Genomic DNA, 12477 nt, shown 5'->3' on the forward strand with positions numbered 1-12477 from the left:
CAAATTTTCTGCAAAGTATCTTTCACATACGGACTTGGCCAAAACATCTATGTGTAGCGTTGGAGTGTGGCTATTACACTAAAAGACCTTTCCTCTTGTTCTGATTGTGACTGTCCGATGGTGCAGAATACTGACAATGAATACAAATAAGATGGATGGCCGATACAATACAGCATACAAATACCAGTCTGTATACTTTTTAAATATGTTTAAATCAAGGGAAAATATGTAGTTCCGGAAACCCGTAAACATTACGTGTCCTTTCACAGTCATGCCAGCAATTGCAAAGGCCATCTTAAAACAATGAATACATTTCACATAATGATATCCACGTTCTCTAAATATACGCTTTATGGAAAAAGACAGTTTTTTGCATTTAATATAAATAAATGATTGGTAGCTATGGTTACTTTATCAATGTAGCCCTTGGGTACAAAATCCGATGGCCCCTGCTATCCTTCTTTTTTTGTTTGCTTTCGGTAACCTTTCTCATCTTCCTCAGGACAAGAGGCAATACAATATGAACAGCTTCAGCGAAGTCTACTTGTAGGCCGTCACGTGATCCTTGCAGCGCCCTTTTTTGTCGGTGCATGTTCATGTGGACTTCGTGTTCGACTTCGTCTGTAGAATTACGTGGTAAATATCATTCTCGCCTCCACATGAGCACGTGATCTTCATAGGACAAATTGACTTCCGTTTGCGCATGTGTGCATGTTTCTGTTTTCTCTTCCACATGTGCGCCTGATCATAGAACGTTTCTGCACCAGCCCTCCAGTGACAGTCCCAAGTTACAGCGCTCGTTCGCTGCGACTGTTAGGCCATTGACCAATGAGGTCACCGTTTTTACCGTTTTTCAGTTTCATTTTCTTTACCACTTTCAGGCCCTCATATGTGGACATTGAGATAATTACATACTATGTGTACAAAAGTTGGGAAAACGGTTGACGGGGGGGGGGGGGGGGAATAAAATTCTAGACTAGACGACTAAACCTGGACATAACTCTATTAACTTGCTGTGTTAATCTTCTCATAATTTCAATGTTTTTATTAACAAACAAACTATTAAACCAGTGCAATCGTTGGATGCGGATAAAATATTGTGTCATATTTCTGTTCCTTATCCTACAGTTGCACTGAAAAATATAATCCCCTTCGTCACCTATGCCCACCGTTTTGCACTTATCACAGATTGAAGTACGAAAGCGAAACAAATACAAGTGAGAGTTGTTACTTATACGTATATCTCGCGATCATTTCTGAGTAAACTGTTGTTTTTGTTATTTGAAAATGTGTGACTGGCCCAAGTACCAAAAAGTCCCAAATTATTCAAGAAAGATTGTATGGCGTAAATTAAGTGGGATTGTGCCATAGTACTCGTTTTGCGCATGCGTGCATTGTCACTTTGCGTACCGTGTTCCGTTTTCGTTTTCAGGCTTGTGTATTATCATGTCGCATTATGCATGTACATACACAGTGGGGACGAAGTATGTTCTCAAACAGAGGGTGATTAATACGCTCTTGACTAAGCCACAGTTCATAATATGACAGCCATCTGTCGCGTGCTGTAAGTAAATGAACGAGATGTCGTTATTTACCATCACATTAGAAGTAACGGATGAAAGCCCACTTTTATGCGATTGTGTACTGTTCCGTACACAAAACTCAAAGCCAAGCTAAGGTATCATGGCTCATGGGGTGGGACTTTCTGGCATCATTGTTTGTTTCTTTGTTGCATGCTGTCACTGTGATTCTTCTTTTTAAGTCGGATTTGAACAATTTCTTGGAACAATTTTTTTTGTGTTTTTTTTTATATATTAGACAGGTTTAGCAGGTCGTGAATGACCTAGCAAGTGACGTCATCGTTATTTGACATCACCCTCTTCTAGGTCTCTTCGTTGGCTTGTTGGTATACGCGTAATGCTCTTCCGACTCAGTAATTGGGAGGTGGGGGTGGGTGGGGTTTTTCCTGTCCACAAAACTCAAAGCAAAGCTAAGGCGTCATGGCTCATCGAGTTGGGCTTGGCATCATTGATTGTTTCTTTGCTGCATGCTCTCACTGTAATTCCTCGTTGTATGTCGACTTTGAACAGTTAAGAAACTAGACAATTTTCTTAAAACTTTTTTTTTAATGTTAGGTAGATTAGCATCTGATGAATGACAAGTGACGTCGTCGTTATTTGTGTATGACATCACACTTTTTGTAGGACTCTTCGCCGGCTTATTTCTTAACAAGCTGAACGGTATATTCGTAATGATTTCCTGGCTCAGTATCGGGAGGGGTGGCGTGGGGTGGGGTATCTGCTTGAATGTGAAATGAAAACGAAAACATTATTCTGGCATGAGTATCGATTTTTGTTAGCAATTAAGCCAAGAAAACGTGATCTGCCATATGCATGTATTTTATGCCTCAGTATATGTAACTGTGTGATGATGAATTCCAGCGTATCTGCAACAGTTTTCGTGTAACCTACTCGTGCTGTAAACATGTAAGCAGCCTTCTGCTGTGCGGCATTCTTTACTTGTAACATATACTACTATGACATTCGTACTGACTTGACCGGCCTCGTCCAGTTAATAAGTGTAACCGTTTCCATCGTAGTAACATGAGCTCTCACTTGCATCTTATTGGCGAGTAGCTCAACCGCTGTATTGGACTTCTGAATATTTGTTTCGTTGCTCTGTGGCCGATCACTGGCACTGTAATTCTGTCATGATAGCTAGATTTAAGAAAGGATATGTATCATTAGTAACGTTTTCTGAAAGCAGAAGTAAAACCCATTTATCACGGTACCCTATTACACATCCATAGCAGAATTGTGTACAGGCTAGTCCTCGCCTGTCCGGTGTAACACTTCATTATCTGATCTTGGAGTTGCTCAAGGGTGATATCCTTGTCTATAAAAGAATGAGTTAGTACTTCCAAAGTTGTTGCTTCGCTACTTGGGGCGCATTTTTCGTAATGAGTTATCTCGTACTTTTATGTTGGAAGTTACTCTCGGCGCATGTTGGAACTACCATGTATAACTTGCCCGCTTTTGTCGAGATGAAGCACTAGCTATTCTTTCGTTGACGAAAAAATTTCACTCTTGAGTAACCGAGCTCAGCAGACTTAGCTGATGAGCCAGAAAAAATAAATAGGCTTTCATGCCTGGTATGTCGTATTTCACCTGAGATTTCTGCGTACGCTTTCTGAATGAAACACACCTATATATATATAAAAGTTGTATCGTAACCTGTGCCTCTTTGAATGGCCACGACGTGTGTATTATTAGTTTTCTTGGATGTTCTCGTGTCTTTAATACACAGAATGATGATTTTACAAGCACTCAATACAATGCCACAGTTCTGTGACACGAAATTTATGCCGTTCAAGCAAAGGTTGTTTTGGCAATTCGCTCAAATCATATGGGCTGAATTTCTATAACCACCGGAGTAACCTTCAGTGTACTGTTGTAAAATGATTTAAATCATTGCAGAATAACCATGGACAGATAGAATACATTAGCAGAATCCATGCCGAGCGAACCGATTTGTGTGATCGTCGATTTGTTGCCCAACAGTTTTCTTGCATAGTTTAGCATCACGTGATGACTTTTCGTGAGAAGGAAGTGCTAAAACCAAAGAGAAAAACAACAACAAAAAACAGAGGAATCTAATCAACTGAAAGCTGTTTTTGTTAATTAGCTGGATGGGGGATTCACGAGCCTCGCTCAAAAAGTGACAACAAGGCGGCAACGTCTTATTAGACAAAACCACCAAACAAGAATGTTTTAATGAAATCGTTAATTCTACAAGATTTGTTTTTCTTTTGGTATGGAATGACCTTAAGATGAAATGATTTGATGAAGCGTTTGCAGAAAGGCCCAAAATGTTTTACTTGATTTGTTAAAAAAGGAAATGAAACGAGCCAATATAAAGGGACAGTCTAGTGAAAGATAACGTTGCACATTTAAAATTTCAGCACCAAGCGCAGTTTCTTGATTATGTCTAGGGAGTGTCATGTATTTGTACTGTATTATCCATTTTACAGATTTCAACAACAGTTATGAATGCAGTATGTGTTTATCTGAAAAGAATAGTGCATGAAAATACCTGTCAAATGTTTGACTGGTGTAACTCATGTAAATTACAGTGATCCATCTTGAATCCTTTACTTTAATCATACAATAAAAAAAATAGCTCCAGCTATTAAAGAGGTATAAAGACATTTCTATGACAGAAAAATAAATGCTAGAAATGTTTTACGTTCAGTGTGTGCAGTAATGTCTAAAGGTTCCAATCAGCAGATGTATGAAGAAGCTGTCTGATCGTTATTTTCTCGTAATTCCCCTCCAAACGAATGCTGCCAAAATAAACCTGGGCCATTTTCCCTCGTGCTAAAGTCTGGACGTACACTATTGGTTTAGACTGTTCATAACATTCATCAAATGGTACATTTTGGAACCGGGCGCCCCACTGTCGGAGCTGACAGAGAATAGCTATTTCCACACCATGATTGCGCCCTTTCATTGAAACACACTTCATCATGATATAGCCCAGCGTGTATAACGCAGCCAACGCACGAACTGTTATCACGTTAATTAATTTGAGAAGAACTCCTTTATAGCGCGGCAGAGGGCGAGTCGCGCGGCCTACTTCATAGAACAATCTTGTAAACTAGAAGCACTGAGGAAGTCGTATTGACTCACTGTCGATATCGAAATCCTCCTCCGTCAATGTGAGTCGTGAGTGTGGAAGATAATCTGATGGTGTTAGTGAGATGAGTTTTAAATCAGAAGCGGGTACTGAAGAATAATAAGTGCTGTGGACGGCAGATTTTCTGGGTTTATGCTCCCCGCTTTGCGACATCTGCCTCATTACTTGGCTAATAAGAGCACACTTTTGTATCGGCTGTTACATGAGCTCGTTAATTTTCCTTACAGTTTACAGAAATATCAGCGCGTGTAGTTTACATCTTTCTCTTCAACTCTCCAAATAATTAATGCAGGGTGACCAACGTGTTGAATTTTGTCGCTTATCACACCATCATGTTTGTATCGATAAAAACAGAAATTCATAGTGTATTCCCAAACTATTATATCTGTTTCAATATTATCCAATCAGTGACCCTTTGATTCCGAAGCAAATCAATCAATTGCCAATGTATATCCTGTGACCACATGTATTTAAATGTTTTCCATTCGTCTTACACTTACGCAGCTGACTTTCGTGCTAAACAGGTCAGAATGTAAAATGCAAATTGCATCTTGGCTCTCGTTTGTGTGTTGTGTATACTTAATTTTGCCATCGAGGTAAAAAGTTAAGATCATGTCTTGAGATAAAGGTTATAAAAACTTATCCTAAATGGAGCTGTTTGCACCATGTTACACCATGAACTGAAGTCCGTCTACGATTTCTTTAACAAACAATCTTAGCCCTCTTCAAGAAACAGCCTAAGCCTTCTTTAACGAACAGCCTTTTTAACAAACAGTCTTTGCTTTCTTTAACCAACAGTCTTAGCCTTCTTTAGCGAACAGTCTTAGCCTTCTTTTTTACAAACAGTCTTAGCCTTTTTTAACAAACTGTCTTAGCTTTTTTAACAAACAGTTTCAGTCGTTTTTAACAAATAGTCTTAACCATCATTCACGAAGTTTAACATTTTTCACGAACAGTCTCGGCTTTCTTTAATGGACAGTCTTAACCTTTCTTATGGAGCAAACAAATGCAAATTAAAAGTTGTCCAATGAATATTGGTTTTTTTTTTAAGTTTAAGAGTTTTTAATGAACTTAATGTTCCTGAGTCTTCAACGAAACAAATCCATTAATACATCTACCAGTGTGGGTGGTATGGGACCAATGCGTGGATTGGAATTGACCAAACTGTTTGTCACAGCCTCAAGTTTCCGAATACATTCCCAATCAGGTCTGCTAACCACGTACACTCCAATGGCTAAACCTTGTCTTTGTTTCCCCAACAGGAAAGAGTAAACAGTCCCCAGACATCTTATTAGTAGTGTTTTCCGTTGCCTAGCAACATGCCCTGTTTCCTACCTTCCTCGGGAAGTGACAATTAGGCCAAGAAGAAAATTACACAGGTTGTTATTTCAACAAAAATCGTTGACAAATTCCTTGATTAAACAAGTTTATGCTGCTGCTTAGCCGAGTGAGTTGCATCAGTCTCATGTGCCCCCAAAACACTACGGATTATCCTAAGCACTTTCTTGCGTCAGTAAGGCATGACAGATTAAGTGTTACGTTATTAGCTATATTAGCGGATAGTTACCGAGATCGATGAATATTGCTAGAAATTACCTTGGACATTGTCTACAGTCCGTATGTAAATTCCAAGTATAACAGTCTGCGTTAATAATGTTACATGAAGATACGGAGCCGCGGTTATTCAAGGTGACGAGAGTTCGAATCCAAATAGTGCTGATTTCTAGAGGTTCCTTCCTCTGTAAGATGTCCACGTACTTACCATAACGCTTTCTTCGTCTTGATGACTTGTATAATGAGATTAATCGTATCGCTTTATATACTTGTATTAAATATCTGTATGTATGCTATTTTTAAACTGATATTGATCCTTACGTAATGTATTGGTTTTCTGATTAGGATTTTTGTACTTGGATTGTTGTCCTCGGGTATTAATCCCTATTTCTGCCTAGATGCCCAGTGCAACGTGAGATTCATATTTACCCAATGCGACATCTGCAGCCCAAATCTCATAGAGCAAAATAATAGCCCACTAGGAAAACAAGATTGAAGCTGAACGAGGGAACGATGAAAGAATGGGTTGTGTGTGTGTCTGATTGGGGGGAGGTGGGATTAATTATCAAATTAGACATGGGTGTGGAGGGCTGGACCTACATGCACAGGGTATAAAGGTTTCATGAACGGACTTAATTAGGCATTTGTGAGGTGGATTGAATTAAACGTGAAGCCTAACTTAAATCTTAATCAATATTGTTATTAAAACAGCTCGCAGTGTTTAAAACTCTTGTCTTTCAATCATTAAGACTCACAAAGTAGGGATTCTATCCCAACCTCTGCCAGAGAATTTGTGGGCCACTTATCAAAGGTAGGTGGTTTTCCCTGGACACCCCCGTTTCCCGTTGCGTAGATACCTTGCGCCTTTCCAAGATCATTGACTGTTTCTCTTTGAATGATTTCGTTCTAATTTAATATTTTATATACTTCCTTGGTAATTTGTGTTAAATATCGTTTTGGGGATTGGCCTTGCGATTATTGGCCTGAGACGTCTACGTTTTCTGGTTCGAGACCTCTTGTTTGTTCATGAAACATATGTTTTGTGAACAGAGGCGTGTAGTACCTAGGATAAGATGACAGTAGTCGGCAAACAAAAATTTTCGAAACATTAAAGCACGACTATGATAGGCGCCCCAACAAGTGCAGTTGATTGAAATGTACAAAAGAAAACCAGCAGCACTGTGTGAGTCGTGAAACATCGTCATCTGTGTATCTATGTATCCACTAAAATCTAAAGCTCTATATGGAAAACTGTTGGAGATTTCGCCCGGACACGAAATCATATCTATTTATAGAGTGTATATAAGGAAAATTGCTATCTGGTTACTATGACAACCGCGGAAATGGACAGATCTGAGTCGCGATACATCGTCATCTGTTTATGTATGCATCCACCAAAAATTAAAACCCTACGCAGAAAACAGTTGGAGTTATAGCCCGGCCACGAAATCATGTGTATTTATATGGTATGTATAAGGAAAATGGCTATCTGGTTACCATGACAACCGCGAAAGTAGACAAATGTGGGTCTCTACACATCGTCATCCATGTATCCACCAAAGATTAAGCTGTGTGTTGAAATCTGTTGGAGTTACAGCCCGAACACAAATACGGACGGAGAGACGGGCAGACGAACAGGCAGACAGAAACGCTCTAACACAATACGCTCCACTTCAAATGTGTGTGTGTGGAGGGTGGGGGGGGGGCGTATAAAAATATAAAGTTAATAGAAAGACGGGAACAAGAGAAACGCGTTTTCTTGAGTGAATAGAGGATCGCGGTTTACGGAGTCAAAAGGGGAAGTTTCACTGAGTAAATAAAAATAAATAAGTATAAAAATAGATCCATTAGAATGGATGAATGGAGTTTTATGCGATTTGACACCTTTTCACAACACCATGTCAGACTTATACAATTCGACACGTGACCTACACGTGATTAAAAACAGTGCCTGCAAAAGTATACGGTGCAAGTATAATTTGGGGGCTATGTTTAGCTTGATAATCGGGAAAACATATTCCTGTCAAAGCGATGCCCATCTGTTTGTCCGAACGGGCCTATACAGTGAGTTATGAACAATTCATTCCTGGGGAATGAATCGTCTAGCTATCGTATTTAATTGTTTACAAAGAGCGAATATAGAACGCCCTAAATCTTATCTTCTTGTTGTTCGTTTTACATTCTTTACAACCACACAAGCATTCAAAGACAACCATTTGACTAATGCATGTATCTATATATAAGCAGAGAATAAACACCATATAGTGACGTTGCCCTCATTCTAATTGCGATAAATCGTTATGTTTCTCAGTCACATTTTCTGTTATGCAAGGGAGATAACAACTGGCTGGCGCGTGCCACAAGGCGTGCAGGTTTGTCTCCCTGTCCACGAGGATACACCTAAGCTTTTACAAAGAGCGCTGATGGCTCAGTGATAACAAAGCTATGGTCTCTCTGTTTGAATCTAACATTCCCCCGTCTGGTTGAGGCTTCAGCTGTAGTACCAGAGGAACTTATTTTATTCTTTATTTATTGTCTGAAGTTCAACTTTACTATTTTTGTGTTTGTCGTATTCAAACATTATTTTTGATATGGTCTGTTTTTCTTTTTCTTGTGGTGCTGAACAAGGTTATACGTTTCTTTTGCCCGGTAGTTTATTTGATATGGTTAAATGCTTTACGTGTGTCCGATGATACTTGTTCTTACATATCCAAGGGCGTAGGAAGCAATTTCAAAGAGGAGGGGCGGGGACAAGCCAAAAAGGCGAGGGTCCAGGGGCCACCAAGGCCCCGGAAGCACGAAGCACTGAAGGAGCTATATAGCCTTAGAGACGATTTGCCATATCTTAGATATGCCAGTTGAGGTGTTATTGACTATTTAAGCCTGCCTGAAAAAAAGATATTCAGCTCAACTGTTAACGCTTTTGCCCTGAGAACCACGGGTCAACAAAGAACATTGTAACAATTTATCCAGAATTCAACATTAAATTTATTCATGTCGGAGAAAGGTTCCTGTAGATTGACTAATGCAAGCATTTAACTCGTACGGAGGAGAACTGGTAGCAAGAAACATCCATGTTTTTTATCTGGGCCTTGGTAGTAAACTTGTCTGCCTATTCGCGCTGGCTTGCTTTGGCTTGAAATCAATGTTATTCACATGTATACATACACTTTTTGATCAGGCGTTTGGCTCAGAAAAAAGGCGTGCGTCTGATTTAGGGGAACTGTCAATAACGCGCCAATGTCGGTGGTTACAACGGTTAATTATCTTTCCTTCACTGATGAATATTGCAACCCGTCCTAGGTGAAATGATCTTTAATGACGATAAACCATAATGAAATAAATTACTCAACACCGATGAGTGCATATATTGTACAAACATACATTAATTGTTCTGCTTTTTGGGCTGAATAGAATTGTAACGTCATCGCATTGAAACACAGCCACTAAATTAGAAAACAAGATTGTGTTTGGAGACAAATGAGTCCACGTTTTGTCAAATTATACTGTAGATGATTTACCCTTCCATGGGAGAATTATGTAAATATGTAGGCCCAAAGACGGAAAAAACATGTAGGCCCTATATTAATAGTAATGTGCAGTGGTAAAATTGCAGTTTACCATGTTTAGTTTACCCAAAAAATATATTTGCAATAGTGTGATGTTTTATTCAACGAAAGAGTCTGTTTGTGTTACAAGTATATATAATTCCCAGAACCTGAAAAGTGTGTGTGTGTGGGGGGGGGGGGGGGGCTAAAGACATGCTTTCCCCCCATTTTTGAAAGGTGGGGGGAGTGGGGCTTTGACTCCCTCCCACCGCTTCGTACGCCCCTGATATTAACATCGCACTCCCAGTTAGTGTCTCTGATTTGATTTATTTGAATAGGTTGTGACAAATACCCACCATACAACAAATGTTTTCAGTTGTATTTTTCTCCTTGAGGAAAACTCGAAAAAAATCTTGAATACCGTATTTACAAATAACTTCCTGTAATAGATGACAGCTATCCATACAATGTTTGCGACATATCTATATTTTCTCTTGTACGTGGTAGCGTCATCAGATCAGCAACACTAATCAAACCATGATACAATATATTTCTATCAAGTCAAGTGAAATTAATTTTGGTTTACGAATTTACAAAATGTAACACAACAGTCTGTGTGTGCAGCCTGTGGTTACTGTTGGTTATATCGTGTTCTTCGACAAGATAGTGATGTTACCTACATGTATATGCTCATAATGCACTCATGCTTTTCATGCTCATACTGCCATTCATGCTTAGTCGAAAAACATTTTCACAAAGATTTCTTTATCATTTACTGAAATACTTTAGTCATCGAATACCCTGAACGAAACAGAGCAATTAACACCGTTCTTCCTCAAGTGGTTATAGACACATTCATTAAGGAGACTTAATGAATTCATAATGACAATGTCTCTTGTTGTTTTCTTGGCAAAATAGGCGTTTTATTATAAATAAATAAATCGTACATTTACCCCTTTGTAAGTGCTGCAAGTAAAATGCTGACTGGCTGTAAGCATTTCATAAACGGCAGGAGTTTGATTTTTGAGTTGTAAAGATGACGGTTTATCTTGTCTCTGGTATGACATCACATCAACAATCGGTTTCCAGGAGATTTTACCATCGTATAAGGTGACACTCTGGTCCAAATAAATCATCCAGAAGGAATCAGTGCTAACCAGCGGTTCTATCTGACTACCTGTAACCTTTATATCTAGCACTATAGCCCGGACAGGGTCGTAGTTTAGTAGTTAAAGGGTGTATGTTTCCTTCTCTGTATCAGGCACCAGGTCGTGCTTAAAGGGTGCATGCTTCTTGCTCTATCGCCGGCTGCGGATCATGGTCTAGTGGTTAAAGGGGTCGCCGTACCGGGTCGTGGTCTAGCGGTTAAAGGGTGTGTGCTTCTCGCTCTACATTGAGCACCGGGTCGTGGTCTAGTGGTTAAAGGGTATATGTTTCTTATTCTATCGCCGGCTGCCGGTCGTGGTCTAGTGGTTAAAGGATGTATGCTTCTCGCTCTATCGCCGGCTGCCGGTCGTGGTCTAGTGGTTAAAGGATGTATGCTTCTCACTCTATGGTGGGCACCGTGTCGTGGTCTAGTGGTTAAATGGCGTATGATTCTTGCTCTATCGCAGGCACCGGGTCGTGGTGTAGTGGTTAAAGGGTGAATGTGTCTCGCTCGCTCTCACTGCTTATGTGGTCTTGATAAAAATAAGCGGTTGATAACGCTCGTGTGACCGTTTGCTCAGTCTAACTTCTGCTGAACACGATGTGTCGTCCACCATTATGAGGTGCATATGTTTACGTTACATATGTGAAAGTTGGTCTAATTTCCCAAAAGTTACTGGGTGCTCCGGTTTGTTCCATCGATACAACTGACAGCCAACTCAAATAAATGAGTAAGCAAGTAAATTAATAAATAAATAAATCATTTATTTCATGCAAGATATGGATAAAAGATCCGATAATACTGCACAAAGCTGAGGTACTCTTCTTGCTCAAATAATTGCCTACAACTGGTCGTTATTGAATGAATAATCACTATGCCTCCTGCCGATTTCTTACCTGAATTGGCTTTTTATAAGGTGGAAATGAAATGAAATCTTCTCCGGTTTCTTAATAATAAGACGCTGGGCTGTTGCAATCTCGTCCTTATAATGTCAGATATTGGTTAATTGTCACACAAATATCTGCTGGTGGTAATGGTTCAGCTACAAAACGTCTGTGACTTACATGTAGTATATAGGTATCAAAGTCCACGTTTATCCCACGCATGACACGTTCTGTAGATGAAGCGTGCTGATACATAAGTCGAAACCGTTATTTGGGTTACTACGCTGACCCTCATACTTGTAAAGTCCACCTTAGACAGCAGTGTCCACTAACGCTCTGGTTTCCTCCACCAATAAAACTGACCACCATCAATCAAGTGAAAAGTTCTTGAGTATAAAAAAAATCAAAAAATAATTCAGAAATATTCGGACAGTGTTACCAAATCACAGAGATATAGATGGCCTTGTTAAATGCTACGTGTACAACTAAAGACCTGTTAGCTGCTTTCCAAGTTCCATGCAATTCAAGTTCCCCCATACCAGTCAATCAAACACACTAAGGTTGTAGCAATGTACATAAAACAATATCCGTATAGTTGTGCAATTACGTATAGCTGTGAATTGCACAGCTCCGCTTGAAATATATTTGA

The sequence above is a fragment of the Liolophura sinensis genome, chromosome 4 (assembly GCF_032854445.1).
Source record: "Liolophura sinensis isolate JHLJ2023 chromosome 4, CUHK_Ljap_v2, whole genome shotgun sequence".
NCBI classification, from domain to species: domain Eukaryota; kingdom Metazoa; phylum Mollusca; class Polyplacophora; order Chitonida; family Chitonidae; genus Liolophura; species Liolophura sinensis.